Source organism: Corvus brachyrhynchos, unplaced genomic scaffold, assembly GCF_000691975.1.
Source record: "Corvus brachyrhynchos isolate BGI_N302 unplaced genomic scaffold, ASM69197v1 scaffold70, whole genome shotgun sequence".
Taxonomy (NCBI): domain Eukaryota; kingdom Metazoa; phylum Chordata; class Aves; order Passeriformes; family Corvidae; genus Corvus; species Corvus brachyrhynchos.
In genome coordinates, this window is record NW_008236217.1 from 7,420,123 (window position 1) to 7,442,892 (window position 22,770).

General features: G+C 40.0%; 3 long non-coding RNA genes across 3 annotated transcripts; 1 reads left to right on the top strand and 2 right to left on the bottom strand.

Moving 5' to 3' along the window:
- Positions 1 to 1,594: 1,594 nt before the first annotated feature.
- Positions 1,595 to 3,047, bottom strand: LOC108449636. The gene is made up of 2 exons (XR_001865874.1): positions 2,960 to 3,047; positions 1,595 to 1,849 (listed from the first exon to the last, which is right to left on the bottom strand). It is a non-coding gene; the product is annotated as an uncharacterized LOC108449636 (long non-coding RNA).
- LOC108449625 lies at positions 1,840 to 22,225 on the top strand. The gene is made up of 2 exons (XR_001865862.1): positions 1,840 to 2,668; positions 5,204 to 22,225. It is a non-coding gene; the product is annotated as an uncharacterized LOC108449625 (long non-coding RNA).
- On the bottom strand, positions 4,601 to 21,447 carry LOC108449632. Its single transcript, XR_001865870.1, has 2 exons — positions 18,131 to 21,447; positions 4,601 to 6,122 (listed from the first exon to the last, which is right to left on the bottom strand). It is a non-coding gene; the product is annotated as an uncharacterized LOC108449632 (long non-coding RNA).
- Positions 22,226 to 22,770: the final 545 nt, after the last annotated feature.

The window sequence follows — 22,770 nt, forward strand, 5'->3', positions numbered from 1 at the left end:
AAGACAACATTATCAAAAAGAGTCGACTCTTCAACCTATAATTATCTTTGCCTTCCTTGCACCCCTTTTTATTCTCCAGTACACACATAGCTGTGTGAGACAGGGACACAGCTCACACAAGTGGGACAGTAAATTGTTCTGCATTCAGGAAGCAGAACAAGAGATTTTAAAATGTGCTTTTGTGCTATCCATTTAAAAACCTACTGAAGCATTTGCAAAATACCAACTCTTCAAGTGCAGTAGTATTTCTCTGTCTAGACTCAGTTATTCATATTAATAATATGCATATCTGAAGTCCATAAAACATTGTCCTAATAAATACGTTTATCTTTTTATGGTACTTGGTTTTCAAGGTATTCAGTTTCATAGGTAATTAAATCCAGTAAAGTCACCTGTATTTCATTCGTTCTAAACTTATTGTTTACAATCTTAAAACACTGATTTTGCTATTTTTAATGATTTTGCCTGTGTTGCTTAAGGGTTAAGTGAAACAACTTTGTTTAGCAGATCCCAAAACAGTAAAGCTGTATATATGACCTAATAAAAAATTAGTATTTAACAATTGAAATTGCATCACTTTTGTTTAATCTTTTATCCTTTAGCCTAAATCTTTTCCCTCTTGCCTTTTTTTTTTTCCTAAGTCTGCATAGCCAATTGTGACCACAGATACAATATTTTAAATTTCAAATTTACCTGGACTTGTCCATTGTGGGAAAATTGAAGCTCTTAAGTGTTACCTTAGCAAAACATACTTGCACACCTGTATAATGATGTGCCTCTTTTTGTCTGGGGGTGGGTTTGCAGGAAGGGCAAGCAGGACTTCCTTCTATGTATACATATACAGCACGCAGTGGACTAATAGGCGAGTGGAAAAAAAATGCATCAAGCTGGTAAATGTTGGAAGAAAAGAGCATCAGGGAGATGACATACTTGAATAAGCTTTGAAGAAGGAGAAGGGGTAGAGGCACACATAGCAAAGAGCTTTTATATGGAGGACAGTAAGAAAAAAACAAAGTTCTGAGAGTCCTGGGCTTGAGTAAGGGCTTTGGGGGCTCCCTTTAAGCTATTAACATTCCCAAAGAGAGAAGATAAAAAAATAACACACCAGCCAAGGTCCTTTTTTGGGATAAGAACAGTGGATGACTTATAGTCAGGGAGCAGGCACATCAGAGTGCTGTAAAAGGCTTTCATTTATAATACCAAGTACCCACACAAACACAAAAAAAAAAAATCCCCATAGCCGAAGAGGTTGTAGTGCACAGGAGTGCCATGTTAATGATGAGGAAGGAAATTATCTCTACTTTGCCTAAAAGAAGGTGGCACAGGAAAATTTAAGAATGGACAAAGATCACAAGCCTGAGCTAGGCATCATCCACACGTGCCTGTCTGCTGCACCTCTGGGCAGCATGCTGACACTAAGGACAAGCCACCTTCTCCAGGCCCAGAGGTTCCTGTGGAAAGGGGCCGTGTGAGGAGCCAGAAAGTCCTTTTTAGACCAGGGGGACTTGTGGCCTGTGCAGTAGGTAGCTCACATTCCTTAAAGAGAATATAGGACATAAACTAGTTACCTAAGCTGAGTGCTTTGCTTCTTCTGCTGAAACCAATCTGCATCTACAGATTTCTAACCCATTAGAATAAGCTCTGCTTCCAAAAGATGAGAACACACAAATTCCACTGTGCAAATACAGCACTGATGCTTTCAGCGCATTCTTCAAGGCAAGACGGTGAGCCTACCTAGTGATCCTCTGCCTTATGGATTTTTGCTTCAGCCAAGGGTAGGAGCACATTCCTCACTTTCTTGATCAAGAGTCCCACAACAGATCCAGGCTTTGGGTCCCAGTGCAAAATCCTAACTCCAGGGGAAATAAAACAAAAACAAAAAAGGTAATGGAACTGATTATAAGCACCCAAATTACACCACTGTCAGGATTACCAAACACATTAAGATTTCCAACAATAGAAGCTCCCCTTCATTTGTTTGTACTCACTCTACATTTTTTACTATTTTTGCTCTGAATTAGTTCAAATTCAGAAATCGCAAGATATGTAAGGATTAAAAAAAATAAATTTAAGAAACCCACAACACATACCACTGGAAATTGCAGGTAAGTTCTTTCAATACTCAACTTTCATGGTGAACATCAAAGATGAGCAATATTCCTTTTTCCTGAGACTGATTCTGAAGCATTGTCACAATATATCTGAAGGCAGTGGGATGCAGCCAAGTGTTTTCAAGAAAGTACTTTCGTGAGTCCACCTAATCTTGAGGCTGAGATCTTTCCAAATGGCATCCTGCATAAATTTCCCTTTTTTTTTCTTTCTCAAAAAGAAATTTCCTACAGCTGAATCATAGGATTCTAAATGGAGTCTGCCACCTGCCTAAGCTATGAGAAGTCTGGCTCTTTCCATACTAGTGTGACAGAGTCATCTCACAGATGGGAGGTGTATCCCCACGGACAGCACTGAACTGAGAGAGAATCTGAAAAAAAATTTTGTTTTGTGAGTTTGATGTACGGGCTTATAGTATTTGTCTTTGGTGCCTAAAGAACTGAATTAGATGTAAAACACAAAAATTCTCTCTACTCACAGATGCCTTAATTTCTGCTGAGAGAAAGACATAGAGCTCGTAGCAGACAGAAATGTGCAAGTGCTGAAGCCACAATTATCAGTAAGTGCTTAGAGGTCTACCATATGTCCTTAGACAAGTTTCTCGAATGGCAGGTCTACAAAAATCCCCAACAAAACAGGTCTGCAAGTTTTCTCAAGTTATGGGTGATGCACGCTTTTTTCTTCTCATGTACAGAAGCAATGTTCAAATTCATAGTTCAGATTCATTAGCACAGTCCTATTAGGACTCCCCGGCCAATCTAGTTTCCAGAAATATCCTTCAGACACTTAACCTTCATTAATTAATTGATGAGGGAACCTGAGCCCACCTCTAGACACAAAGATTTACTACCTTGGGCACGGAACTCCTGTAAGGCTTAAGTGTCATAACAGAACGGCTGTGAGATGCTGGGAGAATAAAACAGAACATCATTCCTCCCTCTTACACAAATCAACTCCAGATTTCTTCACAAATCATCAAGAGGTTCATGGTTGTTCTTCAGGCAAACAGCTTCCAATATCAGTAAGTGCTGTCCTAGGAAGGAGGAAAGTGGATTTGTGAGAGTTTTATTCTCCAAGCACAGTGTTTTTTCTTATCCTGCTTTCTTCTGCTTGAATTTCTCCATACAAAGGAGGAAGGGCAGAAGAGGAGGCTTCTCTTTGACAGCTATTTTCTTACCTGTTACTTTTGCCAGCAGAATCTTCACCCTTTATAGATACAAAGTGATTATTTGAAAGGCAAAAGATGATATAGGCAAAAGTTACAGACTTATTTGAAGGAGAACAGAGTAAACTGAGGAGACTATACTGTTATTTCAATAACTATTCCCTGTTTCAGAACACAATAATTTGCCTCCATTCCATTTCTGACATTTTTAAGCAATAGCCGTTGCTAATTTGTTTGTCAAGCATTTTCTTTGTCAAAATGTGAGAATTTTTCTTTTCAAAGCTATTGAATACAGGAATTAAATAAATGGAGTTTACAGAAACCTCAAGCATTATTTCTTCTTAAAGATCATTTAGTGTTCCTAAACTGTGTGGACTGAATTTGTTATTAAGTTTTCAAATATAAATGCTCGTAAGTTGAGTATTAATTACATAATCTAATTTGGGAGCATTCAAAAAGTTCATTACTGAACCAGCTATTTTAGCTTTTTTCATTTGTCAAAAAAAAACCAAAACAAAAAGCCAAAGCTGGAAACTAATCAATTAACATTTCGTGGTATTTGTCTGAGGAAGATAAAAGGGCTTGTTTGTTCTTTAAACACTGCCTTAGTCACTTTACTAGAGTGATTGTTAAGAATAATGTCATCTGAATAAGAGTAATGATCTAAAAAGACCCTGAAATGAGACAAAAGAAGTTTTAATTTAATGTCAACTTTTGATACAGATTTTTTTTCTGCCTCTTATCTAAAAAGTTTAACAAACAGAACCAGGGTAAAACTTGACCATAATGCTGCTCACCCTGGGCTGGCCGTGTTCATACTGTTGAGATTTCATCCAACACAGCATGGCAACTCATCCCACAATGCCTGGCAAGTCTTTGGGAAGGTGTTAGTTAGCCTTGGGGGAAAACTGTCCCTAGGCTCTTCTGAACAGCACTGCCACTGGGATGCACTCCCTGGCACTGGTGAATTTCTCAGTGCACATGTAATTCCCAGGAGTTTGATCAGACCATGGGACAGTTCTATCAGTAAGTGGCCCTTTAGTGGGCAGTAACGATTTTTCCTTTCTTCCTCTTATCATCTGCTACATCTATTTGGGCCATCATATCACTGGCAAAAGTAATCTCTCCCTATTAGGTGTAAACCATCTATTACAGGGGAGATCACAGCTTTAATTTGAAGCTATTACATAGTATATTAATTAGAGTAGCAACAGAGAGATTGCCAAAATATAGAAAAGTCTGATAAAAGAAAAGGAAATCTGTGTCTCCCCACACAAATATCTATATATACATATTTCTGTAAGTGTGAATCTGTCAGTATGTTAATATACAGTAGATATGTGTATATATATTTTTAAATATACCATTTAAAGGGTTGTGCATTACTACATCCCTCTGCCAGCAGAATTAAGATAACAATCTATTACACAGCTTTTTGACAGAAATGTTATAGTTAATTAGATAAGCTTATTCTTGCATTATGAATGGTTCCTCCAAAAACCTGGACATAGGCATATATAACATTTCACTCAAAATTGACAGTATTTCACAGAGAAAACAAAGATAGCTATTCTCTGATAATATTTTAAATTGTGTTTTAAGATCAGTTCATACCATATCATTTAAATTATAGCACCAAAACACCCTACTTAATGAGGGATTAAGTTAAGAATAGAGATGAAGGACAGCACAAGAAAAATAGAGCCCATGCCTGAGACAGGGGTTTTAATGGCTACATCTTGGCAGTGAATTTCTCTCTAACACTGGTAGCTGTACACAAAACAAGAAAGGTAGTTAAGGAAACAGCAAAGGATAACAGTACATGCACAAAGAGGGACCTTGCACAACAGTGCGAGACAAAGAAAATCAACCTCATAAACTGGAAACCAGGAATTCAGAAACCTAAAAATATTTTATCTTTTCTTCTAGTAATCATAGTTCCAAGTAAAACTGGATGAAAGAGCCACGAAATATGCAAAGTAGCTGTCTAATCACACTTCAAAATGACAATCTACAAATACTCCAGACTTCTTTTGGATTTACCAGCTCCATCAAGAATGTGCATTTATTACCAGCTGCCAACATTTCCAGGAACAAATGTGTTAAATAGATATTACAGCATGTGGCAGAATTTCCTCAACTGATGGTAAAATATATGACTTTGCAAACTGATACAGAGCCTCCTCCTTTGGTCCAGGCAAAGGAGCAAAAAATAAATGATTGAGCCAAACACTTATTAAGGCCCTTCAGACCTGATTAAAGTCAAATTGCAGGAAACATTTACTTTAATATAAAATATGCACAGCAACACAACCTTAATTAGGCACACACGTTTCTCAAGATATCAATAAATGTTTCCTTTTTGATAGGTCTGATTTAATAGACTGTAATAACGGGAATGTTTCTGAAACATCGTTCAAGGAAGTGAAAGAAATAAACAAGCTCAAACACTTAAAACTCAACACCAATTAGCAGACCATTCTTTTCAAAAGAAATCTGAATTTCAAGTTTATTTAACTTCAGTCAAACACAATAAGGGCTTTGTTTTTAGAATAATTGGGTTTGAGGGTTGAGAACAGCTTCTGGGTGTTGGTATCTTCATTCACAGAAGGCTACATTAGCAGCAAAATGTGTTGGATGCTTTAAGTTTTAGCAGTGAATTAGAAAATGAATGTAAAGACAGATCTCCCCATCTAAAGAGGTGGTGTGTCTGTTTGTTCTTACCTTTGGCATGAAACAGAAACTGAGAGGTCGGAAATGGGATCTTGCCTTGTGCAGCTGCCTGGTGAAGGCACCATGTTCAGCTTGACCATGTGAGTTCTCACCTGGGTTTGGCACCTTAGGGAACCTTCAAGCAAGAAATGCACAGCACATACTTTTAGCAACTTCAAGCAAAGCAAAGACTTGTGTGTCCATTCACAGAGGCACTTGCACTCCCTTTTGGCCATCTACACCACAGAAAAGTGCTGCAGTTTGCTTAAAACTCCAAGAACAATACTGCAATATCTCTTCTGATAAAGGTTTCTGCTCCAGTTCCGACAGAGAGTGTTTGATTTGTGTTGAACAGTGCCTTGCTGGTTGGATTTCAGAGGTGATGACAGAAAGAAAAACTGTCACAAGGAAAGACCTGCAGGAAGAAATGAGGACCTACTGTGTCTCCAAGCACAGGAGAGGGTTTGGGGGAAGGTTTGTGTCTGAAGCCAGTAAAGGGTGTGAAATAAAGTAGTGACCTTAAATCTCACATCATACTATGGCTGTTCTGTGAAGAAGCCCAGGGCTGCAGAATGAGATCTCTTTACTCTAAAATTATTTTCTTGCCAGCAAGGAAGAGGGGAATGAGCATTCCTACATGAGTGAAACCTGTGAGAACTGTGCTGATATTATTTATTTTCTCAGAATGGTTTCCTGAGTATCAGTGGGTTCAGCTTTCCTGCATGAAAGTAAATGGCCTCAGTTATCCTGCTGTCATGGGATGTGAAGCAAATAATTACCTTTGTTCAGGTTCTTATAATTCGGAAGAAAGAATATTTGAGCATAAACTGAATAGTGGATTTTTAATGCAGTCAGTTCATGAAACCAGGTAACACAATTTTTTAAACTAGAAAGAAGATTCAAGCCCACCTGACTTCAATGAATAACTTGATATAGTGATGCCAAGATTTCATTCCTAATTTTCCAGAACAATGATTAAAATTACAATATCCCCTTGAAAAGGGCTATTCTTAAAAAAATAGAAAAAGAAAAAAAAATATTTTTAATTCCAAATATTGTATTTGGAAGGTTTTAAAATTGTGTCTCATAAACAGTGTCTGATATGTACCAGAAAAAGGAGAGATTTCATCTGTATTATTGTTTCTGTCATATCAGATATTTAAACATGCTGCAATAAAAGACCCCAGAATAAGCAGCAGTAGAAATCATAGAACTTAAAACACCAGAAAACTTCACAACATCATTAACTGCAAATAAACTGAGTCTCAAACTCGGCATTTTGTATTTCTCAACATGACTACCTTTTTTTAAAAGACATAAAATCAAAAGCATAAAACACTTTCTAAAAAGTTAGCAAATATGCAGATATTAACTGTGACATTCAAATGTATTATCAAAGAAGATAATTGATTTTTTTGTGTATACTGCTATATTACTGATGACACCACATCAAAAAACCCTACATTTTAGCAATGATTTGCTGCATTAAGTCAGTGTAAGTGCCCACCAGGCTGTCACAATGTGCCCAGTGAAAGAGACTGGATACTGCATGATATCCTAGCAGGTAGCCTCTTTTAAATAATTTGTACGTGGTGCTGAATTACGTGCATAATTCCCTCCAATCCACTAGAATGCTGGAGTGGCCAATGCATAATGGGGCCTTTGATGATGAAGAAGAATAGTGGAAGAAAGATGCTCTAACTTAGGTACTTCTCACTCCTGATCTCTATCCTTCACAAATCTTGGGGGAACAAAGGCTCTGTTGATGGAAAGCTTGTTTTCTCAAAGGTAAATGGAATAAAAGGAACATGCAAAGAAGACATTCCCCAGGATGAGAAAGTACAAAGGTTTCTTCTGCATCTTCCCTTGCCACCACCTCAAACTGGTCAGGTCTTCCAAAATTTAAAAACCACTGAAATGACTTTAATCACTTCTCAGAGAAAACCTCTGTCTCAGCAGATGGGAGTTAGATTTTTTTTTTAATTTGCTGCCAGAAAAACCTAAGTATTCCTTGGTATCTGTGATTCACCTAAGGAAAAACACAGCGAACTGCAAACAGAAAGAAAGGAGCAAACTAATGCTGTGGGTGCCAGATCACCTGCAGAAGAAAGCCTTTCCCGAAAGAAGGAGGGAAACGTTCAGCAGTGCCTATGGGAATCAGGAGCTATAGAGAGAAGGAAATTACTTAGCAGAGAGCTTTGGTGCCTCTCAACAGCAGCAGCAGCAGCAAAAATGTAACATGAAAGACGAAAAATGCAAAGAACTGAAGCAAAGAACAAAATGAACCCAAGAGGAATTCAGAGGGTGGTGGCGAAGGGCACTTGTCGTGAATGGGACAGAGCAGCCACAGTAAGGAGGTGATAAACAGAGTGCCAGAGGCATGACGGCATGTGCTGTGGAAAATAAAGTTTGTAACTGCAGACATTTTAAGAATGCATTCATTCACTGAATACAGTGCAAAGCACACAAGCACACAATGTCTGGAGGGCCAGAGAACTGTTCCTCCCTGAAAAGTTGAACGGCTTTTCTTTAGAAGTTACTTTATTTTGTTGTATTGGACCATACTCTGATACACATCACTGAAACTTTCACCCTGTTTTGCTTCTGTTGTGCTGACTAGAAAAGTTCTATGACTTTCCGTATGATTTTTTTTACCTGTGCTTCTATTACTAGCAAATCTGTAAATAAACTCCTTGAGACTGAGTATTGCATATAGATTCAGAGAGGTCACTAAAAGCAAGGGTAACCCTCTATCCTCTGCTACTGCTTTGCTTATAAATTGCATAGATAATCTACTAGACTACTGTTCTCCCACCTATAAAGGCCATGTTTCCTTCCTTTTCTAATGCTTCCGTTCCTTCTTCTGGCCCTGTAATACACATCTCATCCTCAAGTTCCTTTTTTCTCCTTACCTTAATTTTCCACTGCCATGCTTGCCTCGAAAATAGATGTACCTTAGCCTCAGCTTTCCTTAACTTGAATTTACTACTTCTTCAGAGCTCAACTCCTCACCTCCCTTCTGCCTCTCAGTTTCAGACGATATCTTTAAAGCCTCTCAGGTGGCCACACCTTCCTTATTCCCTTCACCTGCTTCTCCAACTTCAAACACATAATGCAGACAATTAAATCTACTCAGTTTACTGTTCTTTCCATATGTCTCACAACTCCTGACTTTCTAAGCTTTCTGCATCATTTCTTTCCTGCCTAATTACCCAGGCTTTTTCTGGGGAGCCACTCTCCCTGAGCTGTTGGTTCGGTCAGCTTCCATGTGCTACGTCCCCTTGTCCTGCATTAAAATCCACCCTTTTCTCATGGCTGATACAATTGAAGCATATATTTTGACACAAACAATGTTATAGTATTTCCACTTTCTATTTTGCTGTGTTGTGCAGACACACAAAGGTTTCAATTAACCTGTAAGCTTGTCAGGACAAGGATCTTTCTTGCATAAACTATAAAGGACCTTTTAAGCACATAACAAATACAGAGATTTTGGCGCCATCTTATTTCCAGAGGCCTTATTTTGTGGAAAGTAGAGCTCAGTGCTTCCTCTCCTCCCCCATGTTCTCTTTGCTGTCTCTCCGATCCATTTGGATCTCCAGGCATAAACACGATTTCACCAGAGTTGTTTTGCAGCTCTGTAAAATTGCATCAGACCCAAAGAAATGTAGAGGTTTCTGGGGTGACTGTTTCTGCCTGTTACAGTAATACAGCCTGCTGGCTGCTGTGCTGTAGCACACCACAAATTTAAGTCCACATCTTACCCCAGATACCTCTACTACAGAGTATAGGTAGTGGAAAAGTAAGGAGTACAAATTAGGAGAAATATATGGCTCGTGTCATCCTTCCACAAATGTTTATCTTTCCTACAATTAAAATTACATTTTACCATCTTCATTCATTTGTTGTGTGTTTCTCAACTAAATCTTGTTACAAAACTCTGTATCACAGACCAGAGGAACAATTAAACTGAGTTATGTCAGTCATGTTGTGAAATGGCACCTTCGCTCTCAGTCTTTCATTCCACTATTCAGTAAAGTCTGTATCTTGCTCTACTGAATACCGAGAGAAGGAATTCAGTACAGCATCTACATAAGCAAGGCTTAGAGGTGTAGTTGGTATAAAGATATTACAGAGCATTGTAAAATGAAGGCATAATTTAAATAACTTAGAACATTTCTTTCAAGACATACATCACACTTAAACAATCAATTTTTTCTGCCAATATTTTTGCAAAAAGTTGAATTGCTTATTATTGCAGCCTCTTCCCTGCATCAAATGGAATCCTGATCTCATATTCAGTTTCTCTGGTTTTTCAACCACATTGCTCCAATATCCCTCCCAACCACATACACATTACTGCATAAGAACAGATGGAGTTTATGCACAACTGGCTTTTTTTTTCCTATAACGAATGGAAACAACCAGCCAGACAAGACAAAAATTTGCTGAAATTCTGAATTCTTTCTGCAAGTTTAAAGATTTTATAAGTTATCATTCATTGATTATATAGCATCCATGCTCACAAGCATCTGTTGGTTGCATATGGGAGTTAGATAAACTCCTTTTCTTATACTACTGTGGAAAGTAAGACACAACTTGATCACAAGAGAAATGCTGCAGCAGCTGTTTGCAGGATGAGCTCTCTGCCCCCCTCTGAACTGGGGCAGAAGCAACCAGTAAGAGAGGATGTACCATATCACGCACGCCAAGAACTCAGGGACAGATATGATAAAGCCAAATTTTCCCATCTGGGTAGAAACAAGGGGAGTTACGGCTGAGATCCAGCTCTGGCAACTTACAGAAAGATTATGAGCGGTACATAATAAGCAGGAGTTTTTCTGGCAGCTGTTTCGTATGTTTATGCAGATAATCTATCCATTTGGAAAAACTGCAGACCAGGTATATGTAAGGCTCCTGAAACTCATGGATTTATTCCTAATCATTGGGAGATGTGCTTATACATCACAGATCTTCATTAGCAGAATTTTAGCCTTCAGATTTCTGCCTCCAGCCTCAGCTGCTTGTTTCAGTCCATTCAGCTCTCTGAACACTGGAAAAGATTAATAAATCCTGGCTTATACTCTTTCCTTTTCCTGACTATCAAAAGTTCAAACCTAACCATTAAACATGTAACATTTACTTAATGGCATGCTTTGTTAAGGAATACTGTTCAGTCCTTTTGAATATGCCAAAAACTCAGGAAAACAACTTAGAAAAATTTAGGAAAATTACTCTGACTCATTCAGTTTGTTTCCTTTTTTCTACCGTGATGAAACACTGAGCTGTAGGAATGGAGGCTTCCAGGAAGCACTAGGGAATTCTTGTCACCATTAAATATATCACTACATTGAACTATTTTTTTTTCCCCAGGGTTAGAATTACCAGTCTTTTAGGTTGCTCTCCCTAATGGTGAAAGAGAGGAACATGCTAAAGAAATAATAGCAAAGTCAAGAAAATATCTATCACTGGGAAAAAAAAAAAATCCCACTACTCCAAACAGCAGAAAGACAGCCAGCCATTAATTTAAATCAATAAAAGAGCTGGGCTCACTTGTCTTCACTCTGGTTTTCTGTGCTGAGTTGGGAGCACATTCCTGCAGTTCAAAACTTGGCACATTTTTCCCTTTCTCATCTATGCTGCCTCCTTCAGATATCTTCTCATTTCTACTCTTTTCTGAGCCTAGTCTCGGCTTCAAACTTTCTAAGTATCCCATCTTTTTTTAAAAAAACTTTTCTTAAATGAATTTCCAGCCATCTCAATTAAAACAATAAAGTTAAATCCACATGGACTGGTTTTTAACCAGCAGTTAAAGTTCACTATTTCTGTTTCAGACCTGAAATTCAAAAACATTTTTCCAAAAATATCATTTGGTCTAGTAAAAGAGATTTATTTCCTCTCTCTTGAAAGGAGCTATTCTTTTGTGAACAGTACCACCAGTGTGCTCTCTGGTGCACAGCTTTTCTATGTTGTTTTCCTGTGCTATATATTGTATTTCTCTGATTTACATTGTGTATTACTCAAAATCAACACCTTGAGTATTATAAGAATTTTATCAAAGATGCTCCACAAATAACAGTGCTATAGGAGATCAGTGCCAATTTTGTTAATGCTTTGCTAAAATTCGGTACAGCATTTTGTTAATTAATTGTATGATAATGGCTACTTTACGACTAGCCTGATCCAAAAAAGCACATTCAGAGTTTGTATCTAGATTTTAGAAAAACCCCAAAGTTCAAGGCAAACTCCAAAGTCAGGGTTCAGGTTTGTATTTTCACACTCCCCCCAGCACACTGTAGCTCCTACAATGCAGTACAGACAGGATTAATGGCTTCATTTCTAGCCAATTTGTTTTCTAATTCCATCTGGCTTTGTTTTATACTTTCACAATCCAGTGACTTTGTTGACACTGCAAGACAGGAGTAAGTCACATACACCATGTTGTGTTTGGATGCTGCAGTATATTACAGAATTCAGACAGAAATAGAAAACGGCAAAGCATGTGCAAAAGTAATCTCATAACTTTGCCAAGGCATTCTGGGTTTCTCCTAGGCTGGATAGTGTTTTACTCAAACTATTGCAGAATATTCATCAATATTTTTTGTTTCAAATAGTGAACATGGTCTGCTTAAAATAATGTGCCTGTTTCAATATAAACAAACCACAGCCTCTATACCTTCTACATTTAATCCATTGTAGCATGTAAGGGAGATGGAGAGAGATTGAAGAAAATTTGCTCAGCTTCTGTTTCTTGACTTCCAAGAACTTCCAAGGTCTTTTACAAATGAATGAGGAAAAAAAAAAAAGTCTTTGTATGTAGAATCTGCTGGGTGCTAATTTGACATGGCAATGAGATGAAAGTTGGATTCATGCTAGTTTCAACATCAGAGGATTGGAATGCAGCCTACTTAGCATAGAAGTCAAACAATTCACTGGCAATAGATTGCTTTCCACTTCTAGATCTGCTAAATAAATAGAAAACTAATTAACAGTGTAGTATGGCAGATGTAGCAGGCTTGAATTTCATTAGAGCACTGGCTGAGAATTGAAAGAATCACGAAGTCTTTGTATGTCCTAGTGTGTAATGAATCCTTCTTACTGTCTTTTCCATGGGACAGACAAGATATAATTTGTGTGCCCTCTGCGTAAGAATTTCCTGATACATTTCCACGTAAAATAAGAATCAAAGTATAAGCCCTTGAAATTATGCAAGTATTCATTTCATTTCCCAAAAAATAGCTTTGGTTCCATAACAGCAGCATCACGTTTCTTTGCCTTGTGCATTTTGGTTCAGCTACTTAAAGCTTATTAAATATGTTTTTCACAGGGTATTTTTCTGTTTCATTATCTATGCTTCTTTTTCCCTGATTAAAAGTGATAATAGGTTGTATTTCCTGCAGTGTTAATAATAGGGATCACACAAAGGAATATCTATACTCACATTCTGAAAAGGAAAAAAAGTTAAAGCATTTATTTTTAGACTTTTCCCCATAAACACACATTAAACTGAACTTCCTATATCCAGAATTGCATAACCAGATTTGGCAGTATTAATTAACAATAAAAGTAGTGTTTTGCCCCATAAGAATCAATAAGATAATTATGTTACTTAGGAAATGGTAGTCATATGATTTTGCTTTCAGTGCATAATGAATAACATTAAGTTCTGTGCAACAAAAAGGTTTTACAGACCTAACCAAGCCCCAGGACCTGTCTGAAATCCTTCCAGGAAAGCCTGTTTGAAGCAGACATGCTTTTGGGCTGGCATGCAAGAAATACCAGGACCATTTCTATATTTTAATATTTGGACATTGGAACACTTCTGCCACACTCCACATAGCTTCATTCCTAGGCAAAAAATGAATTAAATGTCTTTCAAGTGTCCATTATAAAGCTAAGTGCTGTACATAAATATGCATGAGAGGTCATTATTGCCAAGAGATGATTCTTAAGGGGTTCAAGTGTCTCTTACTAAGATTTTCCTCCTTGCTCTATGGCAGTGAAGTGAGTATTCAAAGGTGTAGTTGCATCTCTAGAATCTGATTTCAGTGTTTTGGCTTCTGCCCCTCCTGTTTTCTTGCAGAGTCTCCCAGTGATCAAACATACACTCCCAGGTATCCCCAACAGTGGGCTGGAAAATTGCAGGGATGGAAGTACATCTTAGGGTTTACCTGCACTAGGGCCCTAGCTGGGATCTCTATCAGGGCAATCCCTGCCAGCAGACAGGGGGATCAAATGCACTCTGCAGCCTTTGCTTTCAGTCTCAGCAGAAGCCAGCTCCAGAGTTAAGGAAATGTCTCAGATCCTCCTCCTTTCTGCAGCGTGCAGCTGCCAGCCTGCTGCACCCCGCAGCCCCTGGAGCATGCAGGCAGTGTCCGTCCTGCTCTCAGCTGCTGCAGGAGTGGGCACGACTGCCATGCTCACCCCCACCTTCCCTAACAATGGGAAAGTGCGGCAATGGGCAAGGCGTGGAAAGTGAAGGAGCAATCGTGGGTGTGATAACAAGGCTGAGGAATGCAAACATACACTCCAGGTAACTTTGCATTTCAGTCTATTCTTTGACAAGGTAAAATCCAGAAAAGATCACGCACTAAGTGTATTTAGACACGACTATAGCCTGCTGGGGGTTTTTCCAGCATTGCTAAACTCTTACATTTCCAGCAATTACTGTGGGAGCTGCATAAAGCCAGCGTCTGACTCCAAATCCCAGGGTAGACTCCTACCAAACGCTATTTTCAGCAGTTCTGTTGTAGGCACAGGATACCTACAGTGGCAGCAGCTGCACTTGTCAGATGCCACATTTATTGTGTATTCCCCCCTCCCTTTGTGTTTTTTTCCACAGTTCTTCCAGTGGGGATTTTGGCTCTCTCACATGCATATTAGCTTGGTATTATGTCATTCTTCCAACTGCACAAACCTTTCCAAAATGCTTGTCAAACCTGCAACTTGTTGCGGCGTTTTGTCATTTTTGGTTTGGTTTGGGGTTTTTCTTTCTGAAAACGTGTGGGTAGAAATACAAAACATGTATTCCCAGCCTTTACTTGTATGCAACAGGAAAGCCTGTGGTCTTCTCAGCACAGGGTAGCCTGGAGAAGGTGACTACATGATCCCTAGATGTTGTTGCTCCTTTTCCATCAAGTCTGTCACATCGTCTGTTACAGATGGCTGGCTTGTAGATAACCCAAAGAGCAAAAGAGGTCATTCACTCCTGATCATAAGGCTAATTTATTCCCATGCCTCCCCCAAATCTCAGTTTCTACCATACAACATGATTAAAATGAAAACCTGTAATTATTTCTGTTTCAGTTTTTTGTTTATAATTTCAACTGCTTTTAGTAAGCTGGTCTGTATCCCCTCAGTACATCTAATTCCAGAGCCATGGTTCAACTTCAGAGTATATTGGTTCTTGCTCTCTGGTTAATGCATCCATTTCTTGAGTTATTGCCTTTGCATTGATCTCTATTGATTCAGTTAAAAGACCTTATCCATGTTTCCATTTGTGTGAGGGAGACGTGCTTGCATTATTGCACCTTTAATGGCAGGGTTATCTCTCCTGTCATAGCCTTCATCTGCAACGTATTTTACTGATTATTTTTCATGAGTAATCCTCAGCAGAGACTGCCTAAGAGATGGAACAATAGATGTGTCTGACGCTCGTCAGGATTTTGCACTTAGCTAATGAACACACCCATGCAACGTGCAGCACTGCTGGCTTGGACCTACTCTTCAGTGCTAAGGAAGGCTGTCACCAAACCAGTAAATCCATCCAGGGCATGGAAGGAACAATAAGCAAAAGCATGCACATTCATCCAACAAAATTAAAACTGCAGTAAAGATTTGATAACATCATCTGAGAACAGCAAGGGAACGAGCAGAGGAATGGCTGGCAGAAAGTTCCCTGCTCTTTTGCAGCCAGATGTTAAGTGAAGGCTGTGTGCTCAGACAAGAAGCTGTTTGGAAACAAGGGAAATGACATAGCGTCAGGAGGTTCACTTCCTCACACTAAAGCAGCCTGATTTCCAAAATAACCCCAGCCCTTTGCTAATGAAAATGTTGCAAATGCAGCGAAAGTACAAATAGATGATTTTTTGCTAGCTCAGCAAAAAGAAAAAAAAAGAAGAAAAGAAAAAAAAAAAAAAGATTGGTTTTTCCTCTCAGCTAGAATCACCAAGGTTTGTGCTCTAGGACTGCAGCGTTTGCTTGTCAGGTTATAGGGAGGACCTGTTAGAGGGGAGGACAAACTCCAGCAAGGTGGCTCTGTTTCCAAAATGATCTTTGGACAGCCTGGGAGCTCATGCCCAAACCCTTACTGCATTTTAGGGAAATGAAATTCTGATTCCCAAAAATAAAAAGGAGAAATGAATCTGACCAGCTTTACATTGATTTAGTTTTCTGCCAGTCTGTGGCATGTTTCAAACACCAGCTCAGCTGCCTTTTAAAAAGAAAATCAGAGCTGGGGTGAATGATGGCTCAGCAGCTGGGTTTGCCTGATAAATACCCATTAGATGCATCAGCCTCCAAGAACCTCAAAGTCGAACAATATCTGGAATTTTAAGCTTCCTCTTTCCCCACCATCTTCCAGCTTCCCCCTGACAAACAATTAATTTTAAAACAATATGTCCCTAATCCTATCACCGTTCTATATGGTCACCAAATCACAAGATGAAACAGGTCCTCCGGGGAAAACTCATGTCCCTGCATTGTCAGTAATGAATAGAATTATTTCATGCTTCACAATGCCCTTGAGGGGGAGTCATACCAATTAACATAACCGGGCTTTTCTTATTACATGATTGAAATTAATGAGAAGAGAGAAAAAAGGGGAAAAAAGGAAGATGGTATGGAGCAGTGTTTTATAATGCATTTTGATCATAAGTTGAGGATGCATGACTGTCTTAACAAAGCCCAGCCCCTGAGAGGTAAAAGTTGTCTCAGTACTAAGAAATTCGGGCTGGTTTTGTCCATGTAAGTCCATCAGGACTAAACCCTGTTTCAAAATAAGTTTTGTGTAATACTCAAGTATAGGACAGGCCTTGTGTTTACACACAATGTGTTATTGCCCGAGTTCACTAGGGGTAAAGATCTCCTACAAGAGCAGCCCGCATCTTCTGAGGAAAGTATAAAGTCGTTACTGCAAATGTCTACACTGTGTGGAAGAGGGAGCTTTGCAGCCATAGCAAAGCAGCTCTGGCATTCCTTCATTTCTTGCTATCTACACACAGAAATACAAAAATAATTGCTTTGAAAATAGGTAAATGCCAACAGCAGTTAGGTTGGATGTTAGGATCCCTTATTTGCTTTGTCACAGCTGGGAGTTAGTAAAGATTTTGCCAATTCTTTGCAGGGCTAGATTCATGAAAACGTGCATGAGAATGCAGCTGGCATCTCATGGTCTCCCTTGTAGCTTGGTCTACATATCATTTATAGTAACAGCTTAACAATACCAGCTTGAAATACATAGAGACATTGATATAGTAAAATTCCTGCATTAAGGGAAGTATTTCTCCCAGGGGAAGGCAAGCTACTCGCAGCAGCTTGCTGTAGGCATCTACCTTCAGTGTCTAACTGGGATTGCCCGGCTGCCTCCACTGACACAGAAGCATTCTGTGATCAGCTCAGGGCCCGGGGTATCAGCCTTTCCTCTCTGTTCATACAGGGGCTGCAGAAAATGGCATTACCTCCTTTTCGTACCAAGGTCCTGAAGATGATTCTTCAGAAACTCCTCTGTTAACTGCACTCCATTACCTCCCCTCTGAAACTCACCCACTATCATTTCCCCACCAGCTAAATAATTTTCTGTCTCAGAGTTCCCTTTTTAATTCTCAGGTCATCCAGTTTCACCAGGCATCTACATTTCCTGAGCAGGAGAACTAAGTATTTCCTTTATCTAGGACATAAAATTCAATTTAATCAAAGAAAGATATCAGTCAATCTGGCATAATCTACTGCAGTAAGCTGAAATCTAGCATTTTCTTTCAATTTCTCCTACCTCCATGTATCTGAATATTCTTCCATTCAAAAATTCTAGAGCTCTACATGCCCTTAAGGCTGCCCATTTTCCCTTACTTACCGCCCTTCTGCCTCCCTCCTTCTGCAGATGAATGCTGGAACCCAAAACTTCAATATTAACATGTTCAATCTTACCCACTTTCCATGTCATGCTGAAATATGAACATCAGCAGAAGGGCACCTGGGCCATGCAGGACAGTCTTGCTGAGCCCAGGTCTTGTTCTCTCTGTGAACGAATTGCAACACAAAAATTAGAAAAGCTTTCCTTAGGAGGAATCCAAAAGACCTCGTTCAAGAAGGATTCACAGAGGAGATCTCCAGGAAGGGAGGGCAAGCTTTGAACTCAATGTCCCCATATCCCAGCCACATGCTCTGATCACCTTCATGACAGGAGATTGCAACAAGTCAGCTGAAAGGTGTGCCTGCAGCCCAGCTCCAGCTGTGCTCCTGTTCCACAGCAAACACTGCACAGAAAGAGATGCTGAACCACCTTGTGTCGCTGGGGATCTGCAGCACTTCTTGTAGGGTAACCACCAGCTTAGTATGAAACAAGCTCTGAGGCCCATTGCTGGGTAGCTCTGTCTCCTCAAGCACTGCAAATGCAAGCATTAAGGTTATGAACTCCATCAAAGTACATAAAAATTAGATGTTGCAACATTCACGCCTAGTTCTTTAATTCCCTGAACCTTAAAAAGGAACACAAACAGAAACTTGGCTGCTATCCTCAGATATGTTTCCTATGCTGACTTGGCCAAGCTATCTCCTTAAGGCACCTTTACCTTGACTTTCTTTTTCCCAGCTTGACATTTTTTCAGGTTAAATTCCATATACCAGTGCAAACATTCTCTGCTTCCAAAAGCCTTCTTCCTCTTCACTCTCCCTCATGCCTCTTCCTTTGATGTCTTTGCTTCCTTGTGCTGTTTCTTCCAAGTGACAACTGTACAGTGCTAAGAGAGTTCAATATATAAGCATGTCACTCCCTTATCCACCTACCCTAAGTAACTGCTACATATTTATCACCTGGATTCAGTAATCAAGCCTGACATCAAGAAACTCAGTCCCATATCTCCCATCTTACTCAGTGGTGTCTCATAGGGCACTGAATCCTTGTACTCTTGAAATCTGCGGATGCTAAAATTAATCTTTTATTCCTCTTAACACATTTTTTCTTCTTTTATTTAATGAAGTAAAATAATTGGTGTCCAGTTTGATCTGCTTTTCTAGTAATGATAATCAGCTGTCTTAAGTGCTCCCTGAAGCTGATAGACAATTCTTCCTCTGTTACTTCCTTTTAAAAGTCTGGGATGTAGCCATGTCTCCTCTCAGTTTCTCTGGTACCTCTCCCATAGCCAGCTTAAGTTTCCTGGATTATTTCATTCCTTTGACATTTATTTTTTAGGATAAACCTGGGGTATAAACAACCCAATTTTTAAATAGTTCTTTATCTAGGTGGGTTCAGTCAATTGTTTGATTTCCTGGTAACCTTTAGAGTTAATGATTTTTTTTTTTCCTGTCCTTGGAAAATGTCTAGAAACTGTGACAGACTTCACATCTCTCCCTACTGAAGACAGAGGTACAAGTAATAATTCATTTTCCAGGCAATATTCCCCTTTTAGTCAAGGTAGCCATCCTGTTGCTCAGGAAGATGATGGCTGTATCCCCAGCTGCCCTGCAGCTTCCTACACAGCAAATTTATAAAAACTTTTATCATGTTCACATCTTTTCCCTTCTTTTTCTGTCTCAGCTTTTTGGATCATTTTCTTGCATTCTTTCACAATCAGCTCTTCTACCTGTTCCTGCAGCACTGACCCTGCTGATTTATAATTCTCATATTCTTCTCTCTTTATTGCTCATTTTGTTTCCCCAGTCAATCACAGTGGTTGTCCCTATTCCAAGTAGAACTATTCCTCAATGGTATACAGATTTCTTGATTTCCATGGACTATATCTTTGAGTATTTCCCCACTGCATCCTACCTCTTCACTGCCTTTTGCTGTTTTTTTAAGAAAACATATGCCCCTCTCAGTGTTCTGAGAAGTGTGGAGAACTCTGGGTGTTTTCTGAGAGTTCAAAGCTTTTGCACTTCTAATTTTGGGGATTCATATGTTCCTGATTTCAGAACTCATTAAGTTTGGCCTGTGTTTTCGTACCCTCCTCTCCGGGCTTTTTTGTATGATACATGGCATATCTGGGGAGATGCCAAGTGCCTCAATGCCAGCCCACAGCTTTAGCTGTATATTCATAGTCTTTGCTATACTTCCCATATAGCACAAATGCTTCCCAGAAATGAATGAACTTGCTTTCACACCACCCTGTGAGTAAAGAAAGTGCTATTACTTACATTATATGAAGAGGGAAACCAGGGCACAAAAGTTAAGATTCATATTTGTGAATGAACTTAAGTGCTTTACTCTAATTCAGTTGAAAATAAAAGTATTTTCTTAATTCTGTAAATTATTAGGTGTTTTTTGTTGTTGTTCTCAGAAGCCCAGCTGCTTTCCTCTGAGAAGCTTCCTATTTTTTAACACTTTCCAGCCCCTTTGTCCCACACACAAGTTCCGCCTCCGCCAACACCAATTTGTTCATTCCACCTGCCCACATAATTCGCTCTCATTTTCCCTTTTGCTTTTACACAGAAGCTTAACATAAATGTACTTAACCCAGCTAAAGCCCGGGCCAGCCTGCAGCCAGCATCGCTTCTGATAGCAAGGATTTGTACATCTTGCTTTGTTTTCCCACCAAGAGCATGCAGAACACGGGTATGACCCATTTGCTTTGGAGTGGTTTAAAGTATTTAATTCTTCAGTGGTGGGAATTTGCTTCCTACACAGATGCAAAAAACGAAGAGATGAACCTCTGGAATGCTCAGTCCCCAGAGGATGAGAAAGGCAGTCGCTGTGGTAAGGCCCAAGTCCCCAGGCCCCGGCTCCATTGCCAGCTGCTCCTGGAAGACCATAAGAACTGCTGACCCTCATACTTCCCCTGCTGAAGCCCCACAGGGCCATTTCTGCAAACCCAGATACAAAATGATGATGGGTTACAAAACCAATCTCCTCCACACCTCTCCACCTTTTCCCCAGCCTTTGCTCTCCTGCTCACTCCCTAAAGAGGTGTGTTATCTCTACCAAAATGGCCTGAAGGAAAAGCCTACCCTGGCTGTGCCTGCAGGTGCGAAGGGTCAGGGCTGGCTATGCTGGCTGACCAAAACCCTGAAGTCAGGGTACTGCCTGTTCCTGGTGGCTTGTTCCTGGGGATTGGATCATGCTCCCTTTTAGTTAGTGGGGGTCAGTCAGCACAGTCAGTGGAGTCAAGATTTGCCTGACACGGAGATGTCCATCTGACTGGCTGATATACAGACTCTGCTGGCCACCAGATTGCTGCACATAGGACCAGCTTCCCATGCCAGGCCAGGGGAAGTCCACCCAGATCTCCCAGAACAGCAATACACCCCTTGGGCCACAGAATTTTACTTGCTGTGTCCCAGGTTATTGGCACAGTCAACGTGAGTCTCACCCACAGATGGACAGAAATGCAGTGGGGCTCAGAGGAAAATCACGGGGAGAATGTGAGCAGGAGCCTGTGCACAGGACATGGGACAGACAGCAATGCTCTGTCAACAGACAGAGCTAGGCAGATAAATGGAAATTAATGAGGAGAGCAGCAGGAAGTGTCACAGCCCTGCCTTCCTACATCACCAATTGATTGCAAATGACCCTGTTTTATCAGGCACTCAGTAATGGCACAGCAGTCTCAGCACCGGGCAGTTTATGGCACGAGCCAGTTTGCTGTTACAATAAGATGCTAATATTTTGAACAATCAGGTACTCACCACCATAAAATAAAGCTAAGCACTTTAGATCCTGCTTAACAAGCCTGCTAATGCACTATTGAAATCAATGACACATTTGAACGCTTTTTAAAGCCCTGAAGCTTTTTAAAGCCTGCTGTCCTTATTTTTCATTTTGTGAGCAGAATTATTCCTTCCAGGAGAGCACCTTCTGTTTGACAGGCTACAGGACCGAAAGCACAAAGACAAGGACAGAGATTGGTTGCTAACATGGGCCAGCAAGTAGCATCCAAGAAGTTACTTGATCTTGCCCTACCTCAGCTTCTGCAGGTTGCTGAGAGCCAGGTATAAACACAGAAATGGCCTTCTGTACTGCTCAAGCGCTTTGTGACTTGTGGATGGATGGAAATGCAATATTAAAGGTTACAGACAATTTTTCTTAAATGGGCTCCAGCGATTTTTGTTTACACAATGCAAACTTGATAAAACAATTTCAGATAAAACATATATCAAAAACATTTAAGCAAGAGCATCTGTCACAACCTAAAATATGGAATCTGTGAGAGACAAAGAAGAGAAAATGGGAACTGTATAATCACAGACAGGAAGGGACAACGGGGAAATAATGGCAAATCAAATATAGCAACTTTTTTCTCTTTCAAATGACACTTCTCATCAGCTAGCTTATGTCGAAGGAAAAAGAAAAAATCTCCTGTGATTTTTATCTATTAGATTTTGCTCCAAATACTTGCCACGCTCAGGAGCTGCGGCTGCGAGGAGGCCCAGCTCTGCCACTCTCAGCTAATAGGTTTGATTGTTCCCTCTGAAATTATACTCACAGATACTGACCTGCGAGTCAATCTGCCACTCAGCTCTGCAGAGCAAAGACGGGCCCCAGATAAGGCGGCGGGTGAGCGACATGTGCAGCCCGGCAGGCTGCGGCGGGGCACGGCCCCCCCCCGGGGGCCCAAAAAAAAACGCGGCGCCCC